The sequence below is a fragment of the Siphateles boraxobius genome, unplaced genomic scaffold, assembly GCF_051911475.1.
Source record: "Siphateles boraxobius isolate OS27281-9 unplaced genomic scaffold, OSU_SipBor_1 66, whole genome shotgun sequence".
Classification (NCBI taxonomy): domain Eukaryota; kingdom Metazoa; phylum Chordata; class Actinopteri; order Cypriniformes; family Leuciscidae; genus Siphateles; species Siphateles boraxobius.
The window spans coordinates 10,458,025-10,469,589 of record NW_027509193.1 but is presented as its reverse complement, the minus strand read 5'-3'; the positions used below and the strand labels follow the sequence as shown (position 1 = coordinate 10,469,589).

Genomic DNA, 11,565 nt, shown 5'->3' with positions numbered 1-11,565 from the left:
ATAAGCTCGTAAAATTACCATTGGTTTTCATCAAATGCCATGATTCCACTCGAATGACTGCAGTTATGTATACTGCTGTAAAAACAATTGAAATGTGCTATTCCTTCACTGGATAATGTAAGAAGGTTTCGGGATTTTTAACTTAATTATAAATGTCTAACAATAATGTATTTCCACAGATACGCGCTGATATTTATAAAATAGCTTGCGACAGTTGCTAGAATGACAACAACAGACAAAGATACTGCGATATTAAGCTGTATAATAGGCCTGAGGTATGTTCAAACGTGACAGTGTGTTGGGTACTTGTATATTTAATGCACAATAAATTCAAACAAATAAACAAAAATCAACTCTTTTGCAAAGTTACATATTTTTTACTTTCACTCGTAAGCCCATCTCTGACTAAAAACACATAAACCAGCCAATGAGCGAACTACTTTCCACCCACTGACCAATCATAGGTTGAAGTGAGGCGGTACTTCCGGCTCAAGTCTGGTTGATCTGTGCAGGTAAGTGAACGTGAATTCTGTACTCTGTCATGTAAAATATACTTATTTTGCTGTTTTAGTATGGGAAAAATACTGTTTTCAACGTAAAATGTTGTATAAGGTCTAAAGGAAAACGCTGTTTCATTTTTCATCTCATTCAGTGAGCGGTAGACATAATGACAAAGTAATTTCATCCCGGAGATTGCAGTCAACAGGCCAAAAATTGTTTGGGTTAAAAAAAAATCTCTCAGTCCATCAGAATTAACCTCCAAATAAAATCAAAACAACTATAAAATTGTATTTTTCCTGTAGTTGCAAGTGAGAATGCCAGCTAAAATTGTACCCTTCGAATTCGTCTTCAAGATGTGAGTGGTGATGGAAGAAAGGCTGTAATACAGCAGAGACTGTCAGCTGATGATGTTAGCATGCTAAACCTACTGTGAACGGGCATGAGTAAACGAAATTAATACTGAACTTTTATTTATTTAAAAAAATGTATCTAATTAAATTGCATTAAATCTGCAATTCTTATTCACATCGTTATTATACTCTATACGTTTTATTTATTATATTGGTATTGATTGTATGTTTGTAAGTTAGTTGTTTTTCAAAACCTAGTGAGCTGCATACTAATTCAGCATATTGAACGCAAGTATTATGGCAGCTTACGTGCTTTTGAAACACATTCCGAAACTCCATCATCTGGCTTCAGATGGCGTTTCTAATGCGCTGATTGTTTTGTATTTTACTTTGTTAGTCTTGGTTTTTTTTTATTATTATTTTTTATTATCTTATTTGGTTTACATTTCACTGATCTGACTGAACTAACTTTATGAAATTAGTTCTCTCCTGTTATTGTCTCCCAAAGATCTGACTGTGATCACTGAAAGACACGATACATTTGCAGCTTTATATTATGTAATGAATAAGTAGGTGTAATATTTTAAAATATAAGGTTTAAAATTGTGCAATTTAGATTAAAGGAATATGGGCTATTAAAATGATAAATGTAATGCTAACGATCTTTTTTGTTTGTTTGTTTTTCAGACTGCGGGATGGAGGTTTTTGAGTTTACATTTGGATTAATAATGGAGGTTCCAGTAAACCATAGACTGAAACCGGTCATCTCTAAGGTCTGACACTCTAAAGTTATTTTCATGTTTATTTACATTTATTTATAATATATTAGGAGGATGATCCTGTTTGTATAACTGTAGTATGTATACTGTAAGTTGTTACTTAGAATAATCAAAAAAGGGTCAGCTAAATAACCAGTGCCACAGAAAAGTTTAAAAATGGAGTATTCCCATTTTAAACAGTAGATGGTGCTGTCATTTTATTTATGAGTGCCCCAGTACACAGGAAGCTCTAAACCCTCCTTATCATGGTTGCATAATTTCTAATCTCTTATGATAAAAGCCCATTTTTGTCACATAGTGTTAAGCGTATTTTGATTTATATTCACTTTGTTGCTAGTTTTTTTTCTTTGTTTGCAACTACTACTACAAATCTTGTTTTTAAGTTCACACACAGGGGTCTTGTAAAACGTTTATCTTTTCTAAAGTGGTTATTCTGTCATATTCCACTCCACTTGGTATTATTTTCTTTAACACTTCATACCCCTTGGTCACTATAGAGCACTTCAGATGCCCTCTACTGGTACAACGTTTGTTTTAGAACTTCTTTCTAGAAACGTGCAACAATAGACAGGGCTCTATGCACTACTTACTGTGCTGTTTTCATCCATATTTTATATGTTATTTTGTTTAAACTTTAAACATTTGAATTAAGGTAAAATTTAGATTCTGACTGTTTTCGACCAATTATGCGTCTGCTCGAATATGATTAATTTGGTGACGATGTAGTAAATGTACGTCTAAATTTGGCGCCCCCTAATGTCATGACGCATTATGTCAGGAAGCTTGGCACCTCTAGCGGACACTAAGAGTAGTGCGTCTCTCTCCCGCCACTGCGCCGCTCCGCTTCTTTCTGTTTGTCAGACTCGCAATCCGAGGGAGAGGAGCGAGCCGCCATTTTCCGAGCTCGTCGCTTCCCCCTCGAACGACAACAATAAAAAAACGGACGAACACGGGGTTTTAATAGGCGAAATCGATCACGAAGACCTTTCGGAGAAGGAGACAAGGGATTGCGCTCAAAGAACGACCGGAAAAGGGATCCATTTCTCTGTTTTTACGCGGCTTTTGTCGGGGGCGATTGAAAAACAGCCGACTGGGCTCCTACAGCTCGACTGCCCCCGTTTCTTTCGCCCATTTCGTGATTCCTAAACGCAGCCTGGAGGAGTGGGAGGAGGAAGAGGAGGGGGGTTACCGAACACCGGAGCGCGCGAGAGGCCGGGGATTTTTCCACCTGAACGTGCAACAGTGGAATCTGCATCTGGATAATTGCTTCTGCCTGTCAGTTATTACTACTATATTTTTTAAGCGTGGGGATTTATTACATCAATTTCCCCCGGAATTGGCTCCTCATCACGTGGTAGGTTCCTCCTTTTCTCTTTGTTAGTTTATAACTCGGTGGCGTGAGGCAACTTCAGACATTTTTAACACAATTATGCACTAAATCGACGTGTGGTGAAATAGTGCATGTCGAGGGCGCGTTAACTCTATAAATGCGGCTCAGATCGGACGCCTTTTGCTCTAGGTAGTTATTTTCCACGGTTTGTTCTGGTTAAACTCATAAAGTAGGCGGCGTTGAAAGTCGGACCATCAAGGTTGCAAAATCAGCCCGACTAGCACAGACATAATTATACGTGTCAACTTTACGAAAGCACGTAGTTGGTAATCACGCATGAGACGAGTTCGTTCACTCAGAGGCTTTTGCATTGAGTAGCTGCTAGGTTAAACCCATGCAATATGCGCGTGTGTGATCATGGGTTGGGTGCGCAGTATATGTCTGTCTGCTGCATCTAGATCAGTAGGGGTTCGCCTGTGCTGTGCATTGCATTAAGATCTGTTATTGGATGTTGTCCCAAGCCTATGCATCACATGGATTTCCAGTAATACAGATTAATTATACAGTCAACGCGTACTGGCCCTTTAAGACTCACAAAAAAATTTAGTTCTTTTTTTAAAAATTCTAATATATTTTAAAGAAAACAATCAACACATACATTTTGATTTCCGGGGTCTGTTCAGTACTGAATATACGTATGTGTGTATAAATGATGCAATCCTATGGTAAACAGTTACAACTTTTGCATTGAGACTGGACACGGGGAGTTTTCCATAACTAGCTGCATTACATAATATTTGGTTGTTTTTTCCCCTCTTCCCCCTTTGGTTTGCCCTCGCCCCGCTGAACCGGACTGACGTCGCGAGATAATCTTTTTTAGAATCTTCTCTCCTCGCGCCGCACAACCATCGGCTGCGTCTCGAAACGTAGCGAAATAATGTCCAAAAATGCTGTTTTGGTAGGCAACACGCCAGCTTTCGAAACGCTGCCAGCGATTATTTATGGCCTTCAGCTCGCCCTAGCCCTTATTTTCCGTATAATTCGGGGGGTTATTTATATTTAGCTCAGTATTTTGCCTGGTTGTGGACAGCAGATGGCTTTAGGTGTAATAGAACATTACAACCTGCTCAACCTGTGGTTAGTTTAACGCGCCGTACTTTTCCATTATATAATGTGTTACGTTGCATATTTTTCGCAGCACACCATTGATCTCAGGTCTCACATATAACAGGTTCCGCATGTGTACGTGATGTTTATGGTTTGAAGAGACATTCGTGAGGTATTGTCCCTAATTAATGACGTGTTTTTATTGTTATGCCTTTTGTACCTTAACATCTTTAGCCCTTTTTAATAAATTCAGATACATGTACATATATTGTCTGTCCAACAAGACATTGACTTTTATTTAATAAATGGGGTCCTGTTTGTCGTTTTGAAACCTTGTTGTTCCTAGATGGGGTTAAAACATGGTTGAAACAAAGACTTTCCTAGACCCAAACCTCCCCCCTCGTCTGATGGATACTGTATTGATCCTAAATGGTAAATGCCATGTCTCTCTTGTGCTGTTTGTTTCCGTTTGCTCTCTTATTTCCTGGTTTTGAGGTCTTTTGTGTTCTGTACTGGAAAAGTCTGCTTGGATGCCCCCTCCCCCCAAAATTTTAAACTAGCTCTCTATTACATTGACTGCACAGCAAATGTATTGAATTGTTAAAGTCTGTCTTTGGGATAGTTTTGAGAGTCTCCAGGGGTCGACATATGATTATGAGCTGTTGTGTACTTTTCGTCCATCCAAATTTATCATTGTCCTACATCCCCTCCTTACAGGAAGAGCTGTTACGTAAGGCATCAATACTATTGACTAAGTGCTTTATTTTTTTTCAAGGTGGTGCAGTCATTTGGAAATCTCAACACCTTTTTCTCCTTTGCTTTGGTGCATAAATAAGCACTTAATATGCTTTAGGTAAATTATTTTACCTTAGTCATTTAGACACTGTAGTGTTTTTTTTAAAGGTATTCATAAAAATCCTGAAATTTGTCCATTTATCTTTAGACATACTTGATATACCTTTTGTGTGGGCTGCCACATTTCTCAGCTGTTGAGCTGCATGAAATTATTTTTGGCTCCCACACTGTTGAAGGCTGTCCAAGTGAATTGAAAGAGAATTGAATTATTGCTTTAAGGCATTTAAATCAATCTTCCTGTAATCCTTTTATGATACATTTGAGGATTGATACCCTTGCTAGTCTGCAACTCAGTCAATGTCAGTTTGAAGTAAAAGTCTGTCACCAAAAGTACCTTTTTTGTCTGACTCAAAAACCCCAAGGCCTGGCTTTATTTTAAACTTAAACGGCTTAGCTTCCAACTTGTATCTGTTAAGTGTAATTTGAACTCGGTTCTCCTTGGCAGGGCATTAGATTGGCAGAACATTGGGAGGTTAAAAATTAAAAGTGAAAGAAAGTGCAAGCTACTGACAAACAGTGTCTGGAAACATCAAGGTTGTTCTTCACTCTGGAAAGTTCAAGGCCGGGACTGAAGACATCCACCGGGCCATTTGGCTGGGAGCAGAGAGAGGAGTCAGTCAGATTGTGAGACGGGACCACCTGTTTAATATGTTTGGGAAAAATAGGCCTAACCTGACACGGTGGCCTGTATCCAGAGAAAACTTTTGTAGTTTAGTCCAATTAACATGAATTCTCTGTTACAAGGGCAAGCGTGTCTGTTTTACAAACAACAGCACTTTTTTGTGTGCAAAGCTAAGTCTTTTTAAATGAAAAACGTTTTTATTTCAGTCTTAAAGGGCTTCTGTAAGTAAATATCCTCCTGCTGGGAATACTTGAACCATATGGAAGAAATCAAAGCTTTCCAGACTCCATAAGAATGACGAATTGACCTTCTGCCTCTGAAGTCGAAATTTCCTCATTTTTTGTAGATTGGTCTTCTGAAGAGAATGATAAACCACCACTGTTTATCAAACGAGCTGTGGCAGTTGTTGAAAGTTGTTAGCCAAGGTTAGGCCCGAACCTAGAGTTTAAAGTTCATTTACCTCCCAGAGGGTAGTTGACGTGAAAACATGTCCAAGTGGTGTGACATGCTGTACGGCATTTTGCTTATTTTATAATTATAAAATTTGTAGCTTTTATGAATTCATATGAATTCATGTTATATGGAATATTTGAACTTTTTCGACTTTGCTATCACACCATAGGACAAATACTGCAAACATGAAGGCAAAATATGCATTTTCTCATTATAAATTCATATAAATTTTAACCTAAGATTCTCATGTGAATTTTAAAACGGTTCAAGGACATGTCAACAAAGGCTTTCTCGCTCTCACACACACCTACATTTACACACTCAAAAGATAAGCTCCCATTCACACACTTCTTCCTCAGGCCAGACAGTGTGAGAACCATGATCTGGACGTATTACAACCACTTGAAATCAGTTTTGGTTAATTGATGTATTGACTGAGTAGATGAGTAGAGGTTGTATTTTAATTAGTAGAATGTGATCGATCAATTTCTACCAGGGCTCCAGACTAACTTTTTTCACCTCCGTCCTGGAACCGCCCTGAAAAACGATTTGAACCGTCCTAAAGTGAATGTCAACCGTCCCAAAATAAACGTTGATGTTTCTGTACTTTGTTATTATCATCTATAGTTGTTAGTCACATAATAAAAACACCATTAAAATTTTTGTGATATATATTAATATATTTATTAAGCTCCATTCAAAGTAGTTATCTGGAAATGGGTAAAAAAAACAGATTTAATATAAAATAACAGGAGTTAAATACTTTTTTGTATGCACGCAGAACAAATCTCTTTTTTTTCTTTTTTTTACATATACGAAAATTAAGATAAAAACACATACAGCTCAAAATGTTTTTGAGTTGGTTGGATTAAAAAATAACAAATAAATACTGGTGACTACATATCACAAAAATATCATCATTCTTTATTCTTTCAAGCAGCAGACATATTTATTTGTATGAATTAAATATAATGAATCATTATTAAAGCTGTTAACGAGCAGTGAATGCTTTTCTCTTTTCTTTTGTTGCTTGATCAGTATTAAGGACACCGACCGCATTAGGTTTATTAGCCACTGTCACTTTAAGACATCGGATCATGTCCAATGACATGCGGATCCAGTCGCACTGATGCACAAGCACGATACACTCAAAACTGTGTAAGACATAACCAATATAGTTTACGTGAATACTCTCCAAAACGGAAATTTCAACATAATGTTGTGTGTATTTGTCCATTCAGACACGAAAGAGAGCTCAATTCAGTACTCGCGCGCTATATAGGTGTCAATGTGTATGGCTGCACGCTGCGGGTCGGCTGTGTGCGCACAGAAAACCGTACCAAATGAAGCTCTTTTTTTTTTGAGAATCTATATATTTTTTTCTTTTTTAGAGAATTGGGCTATATATCTGCTCTACTCATTCTCCCAGACGTTTAAATTTTTTAACGTTTATTGAGACATGCAGCGCATGTCAACCCTTGTGTGCCGCTGTGTAGATCAGCACGTTACAGTAAATGTGCGCATCTACCACAAACGCAGGACATCAGTTCTGACTGGATCACTTCCCAAATCGTCACTATCTTACATTTTTTTTAGTTTTTATTCGTTGACGAAAATGTCAATAGATTTTCGTCATGTTTTTTGTCATTCAAAGCTAGTTTTTATTTAGTTTTCGTCTCGTTTTTGTCAGTGAAAATAAGCCACGTGATAGATGTACCGCGAAACAAGTCTCCGGGTGAGTAGCCGGCCAGTGATAGTATCTATAGTAAGTTAACAGCATGAGAAGACGCGCTCCGTTGTAGTCAGCGCTTGGCCGGTTAATTTTGGCATTTTCTAAGTAAGTTACCCTAAGTAATAAATGAACACACATACAAAAATGTCTTTCGTCCTGTAGGCGTCCTGGAGAATATTTCTGTTCGTCCTAAACACATTTTATATCGTCCCCAGGACGATAGGACGCCGTTAGTCTCGAGCCCTGATTTCTACATTTTAATAATTTTGTGATGGATTTTTAAAAATGATTTTAAAAATGTATTTATAGATGTCCTGCAAGAGTAGCTGTCTAAAAAACTACAAACTGTTACAGTTTTCTATTTTGTAAGAACCTTGTGTTTTCTCATAACAGGGTTCCAGACTGCGACCAAATTGGTCGCATATGCGACCATTTTTTGAGAATGTGCGAGTTAAAATGTTATGTGGTCGCATTTGTGCGAGTGGACGCTTCAGCAACAGAACTCCGTTGTATCAGCTGCTGCAGTCCGTAACTAATGTTCAAAATGAACGAGTAGGCTACATCATGAATCCATTTTCAAAACCGTGTTTTTGACTTATTCTGAATCACTACGGTACGCCTATAATAAGTGTTTATATTCGGACTATTTTATCCCGGGGTCGTCTCGGCTGCGGAGTAGCCCAGTGCCTGCGTGACTCGCCATAGACATTAACGGAGAGAAGTTCCGTCTACAATGTTCTTCCGCAAGACACGTGCAGTTTATTTATTGACGAACGTAGACGTCAAGCGCATTGCACACTGATGGTGAAACGCGCCAATTACGAATTCACGAATTAAGGCATTTAAAAATGATAAAAATGGTCTCACGAAACACAGAGTCCTCCTACGTCTTTTCAGCGGTTATATATCTCATGATCGCTCGACAGAGGAAAAGGAAATTATTATAAAATAAAATTCAGAAGGTAAGGAGTGTGAGATTTCTGCTTTTTGTTACAACTATAAACTTTGATAACGAAAAATCTGTATCAGTTTATTATAATACTCTAATATTTTAAAATGTAATGCATACATTTGAATGTTTAATGATTTTTAAAAGATAGAAAGATGATGATAGATAGATTGAATATGATTCAAATAAAAATAGATAGATTGTATATAATTGAAATGTAAAATGCTTAAAATTACAGATTAAAATTACTGTCCAAAATCCATGAAAATCCTGAAATTTGGCAATGATAATTAATATATTACAGGTATTTCTGCTGCAACCCAGAAAGCCTTTGCTAGCCGTCCATTAAAACCACTATTCATCAGCATGCATTGATTAATCCCATGGCATGTAGCAAAAAAATAAATAAAAAAGGTGCGACCAAATCATATGCTGGTGCGACCAACTGAGAAAGTTTGTAGCACCAGTGCAACCAGTGGAAAAGTTAGTCTGGAGCCCTGCATAAGTCAGCACTGTGTGTGACATAGGTTACACAAAAACATGACTGTTCTGAGATCTGTGTTGGTAGTGCTGTTGTGGCTTTAGGTAATTGTAATTACTAGGGCTGCAACAACTAATCGATAAAATCGATTATAATCGATTATGAAAATCGTTGTCAACGAATGTCATTATCGATTAGTTGGTCTGCTTACGTCACGGGGAGCGTTTACTGGTACGCACACACACGCAAGGTCTCTCTCCCTCAGGCGCTCTGCCGAGCGCGCGCGCTACACGGTTTGGAGCAGTCTCTTCTGTCTCGCATGCGCGCTCTTGCTTGCGCGCTCTAGATTTCGGGAGTTTGAACTAATTCACGGGCATCAGGGAGCCGCAAACAATATGCGGGAGACTCCCGGGACTTCCATGATCTTGGGATGTCTGTATTTTGTCTCGAGCATCAGGTTGCGCAATCAGTTCGCTCGCAACGTAAGTGATGGATTAAAATAGCGCTACCGCAGAAATAGGTTAAATTAAAACGGTCTTTACAAAGCGAAGCACTAAATATAAAGGCAGTTAATAACAGCAGCAGTAAAATATTGTTTTTTAGTCACTGTACTCAGTGGTTTTCAGCGAATGCTTGTGCACTAATGCATCATTTCTCCTGTCCTTTACTCAAGCCTGTTAGCTTGCTGGGTAACGTTACCTCCATTCCGTTCTCTTTTTATATAGCATTTGTCTACTAAGTTTTAATTGTTTTTCAAACGCGATCTACTGCGGCTCTACGTTCACACAATTGTTTTCAGTCTTTCTATATTTATTTAATCAATTTATCCTTATATTATTCTTTTATATATTATATATAATATATATTATATTCTTTATCCTTATATTCCTTATATATAATTAATTTTAAATAAAAATTAAATGAATTATATATTTTAGATGTTTTTAGTTTGTTTTTAGTTCAGATATTCACATCTGAACAACATGTCTGTGTAAATTTGTTTTAACAAAAATTGTGTTAAAACATAATATGTTGGATATCATTTTTTTAACAATAATCATGTTTGTCAACTTGCCATCAGCAATTATCATTAAAAACAATGCAAATATTGATATTAGTAAAACTCAATGTGTGGCTTTTGCACTTTTTAAAGTACACTTTTACACATAAATACCCTGATTTACGGTTTTATTTAGTTATAATAAAAAAAAAATCTAATTTAATTTCTATCCGATTAATCGAAAAAATAATCGTCCGATTAATCGATTATCAAAATAATCGTTAGTTGCAGCCCTAGTAATTACTTAACTGCATTGTGCTCAATATCCCCAGAGAAAATAAGAGTTGCTAGCTAGCGATGACATGCTCGACCTGTCTAAGAATAGTTGTCTTTGGTCTGTAAATAAGTGTCCAAATGCAAATTTTGGGATTGTTTGAGAGGACCCAGGGAACTACTACTTTCTCTCCACCACTCAGAAGTCATTGAAATGCATGTTTTTGACCTTCACTCCCATATGCGATAATGCTTGTGTTTCGCTCTCCGTCTTTAAAATGCACTTTTACAATTCATCTCAATGGATGCACAGCGTATTTGATGCACTGTAAACTGTAATGTGAAGGTGCCTGACTAACCGTCATTTAGCTGAGAGTCCTCTGTTTCAAGCAAAAAGAGAGAGAGAAAGCAAGAATTGACGCGCTACGTGTAAATTAAGTTCTTGGTTGTATTTTCCTGTCAAAACAGTTAATTTGGAATTATTCCGTTTTTAAGAACAAGCAGTCTGGAGCCCTGGATGCGGATATTACGTGCATCCTAGGGCTGCACAATTAATCGCAATTAAACCGTAAGGGATTTGGCAAAATCTGCGATTATTTTCTGCACAGTTGGTCAGTGCAGTGTGGCTGACCGGTAGTAAATGCTGCCCCATCTTAATGCCAGAGGGTGCTCTCACGCAGACAATCAAAATATGCACCGCCGCAGAAGTACCATAACGCACATCATTCCACGAAATCGCTGTATCTGAATAAACAGAAGATTGAAGCGCTTTAAATAAAAATGAGTAATAAACACACAACCGCCTTATTCAGTGTAAGAAGCCACATCTCACAGAAGGATGCTCAACTGTCGTTATGAAGTGAGTTTGGAGTAAAAGAAGTCTTTTGTCTTTTTGGAGTCTTTTGTTGGATAAGAGGTTCATAAATGCTTCTTATGTTTGGAAAGATGTTTGATGCGTGTTGCTTTTTCGAATGCACGTTATAAGTGACTCAAACTCACAGTGCTTTCAGATGGAGCAGCGTTTACAGAGCCGTACACCAATGACAAGCTGCGCATAAAAAAATTATTGCAGCCTTTGCGATTTCAAAATCGCGATAAGCCAAATCGGTTTAAGTGCGATTGCATCGATATTG

At 37.6% G+C, this 11,565-nt stretch overlaps 1 protein-coding gene across 2 annotated transcripts in view; it reads left to right on the top strand.

The window, feature by feature from the left end:
• Positions 1–1,547: 1,547 nt before the first annotated feature.
• Positions 1,548–11,565, top strand: part of kansl1b (KAT8 regulatory NSL complex subunit 1b) — an 82,844-nt gene continuing 72,826 nt past the window's right edge. The window contains exon 1 of one of the 2 annotated variants that reach the window (XM_077212146.1): positions 1,548–1,624. The gene's annotated coding sequence lies outside the window, so the exon portion shown is untranslated. Of the gene's footprint in view, positions 1,625–2,491; positions 2,985–11,565 lie in introns of those variants that run through there. The other variant, XM_077212145.1, reaches the window with a different exon arrangement.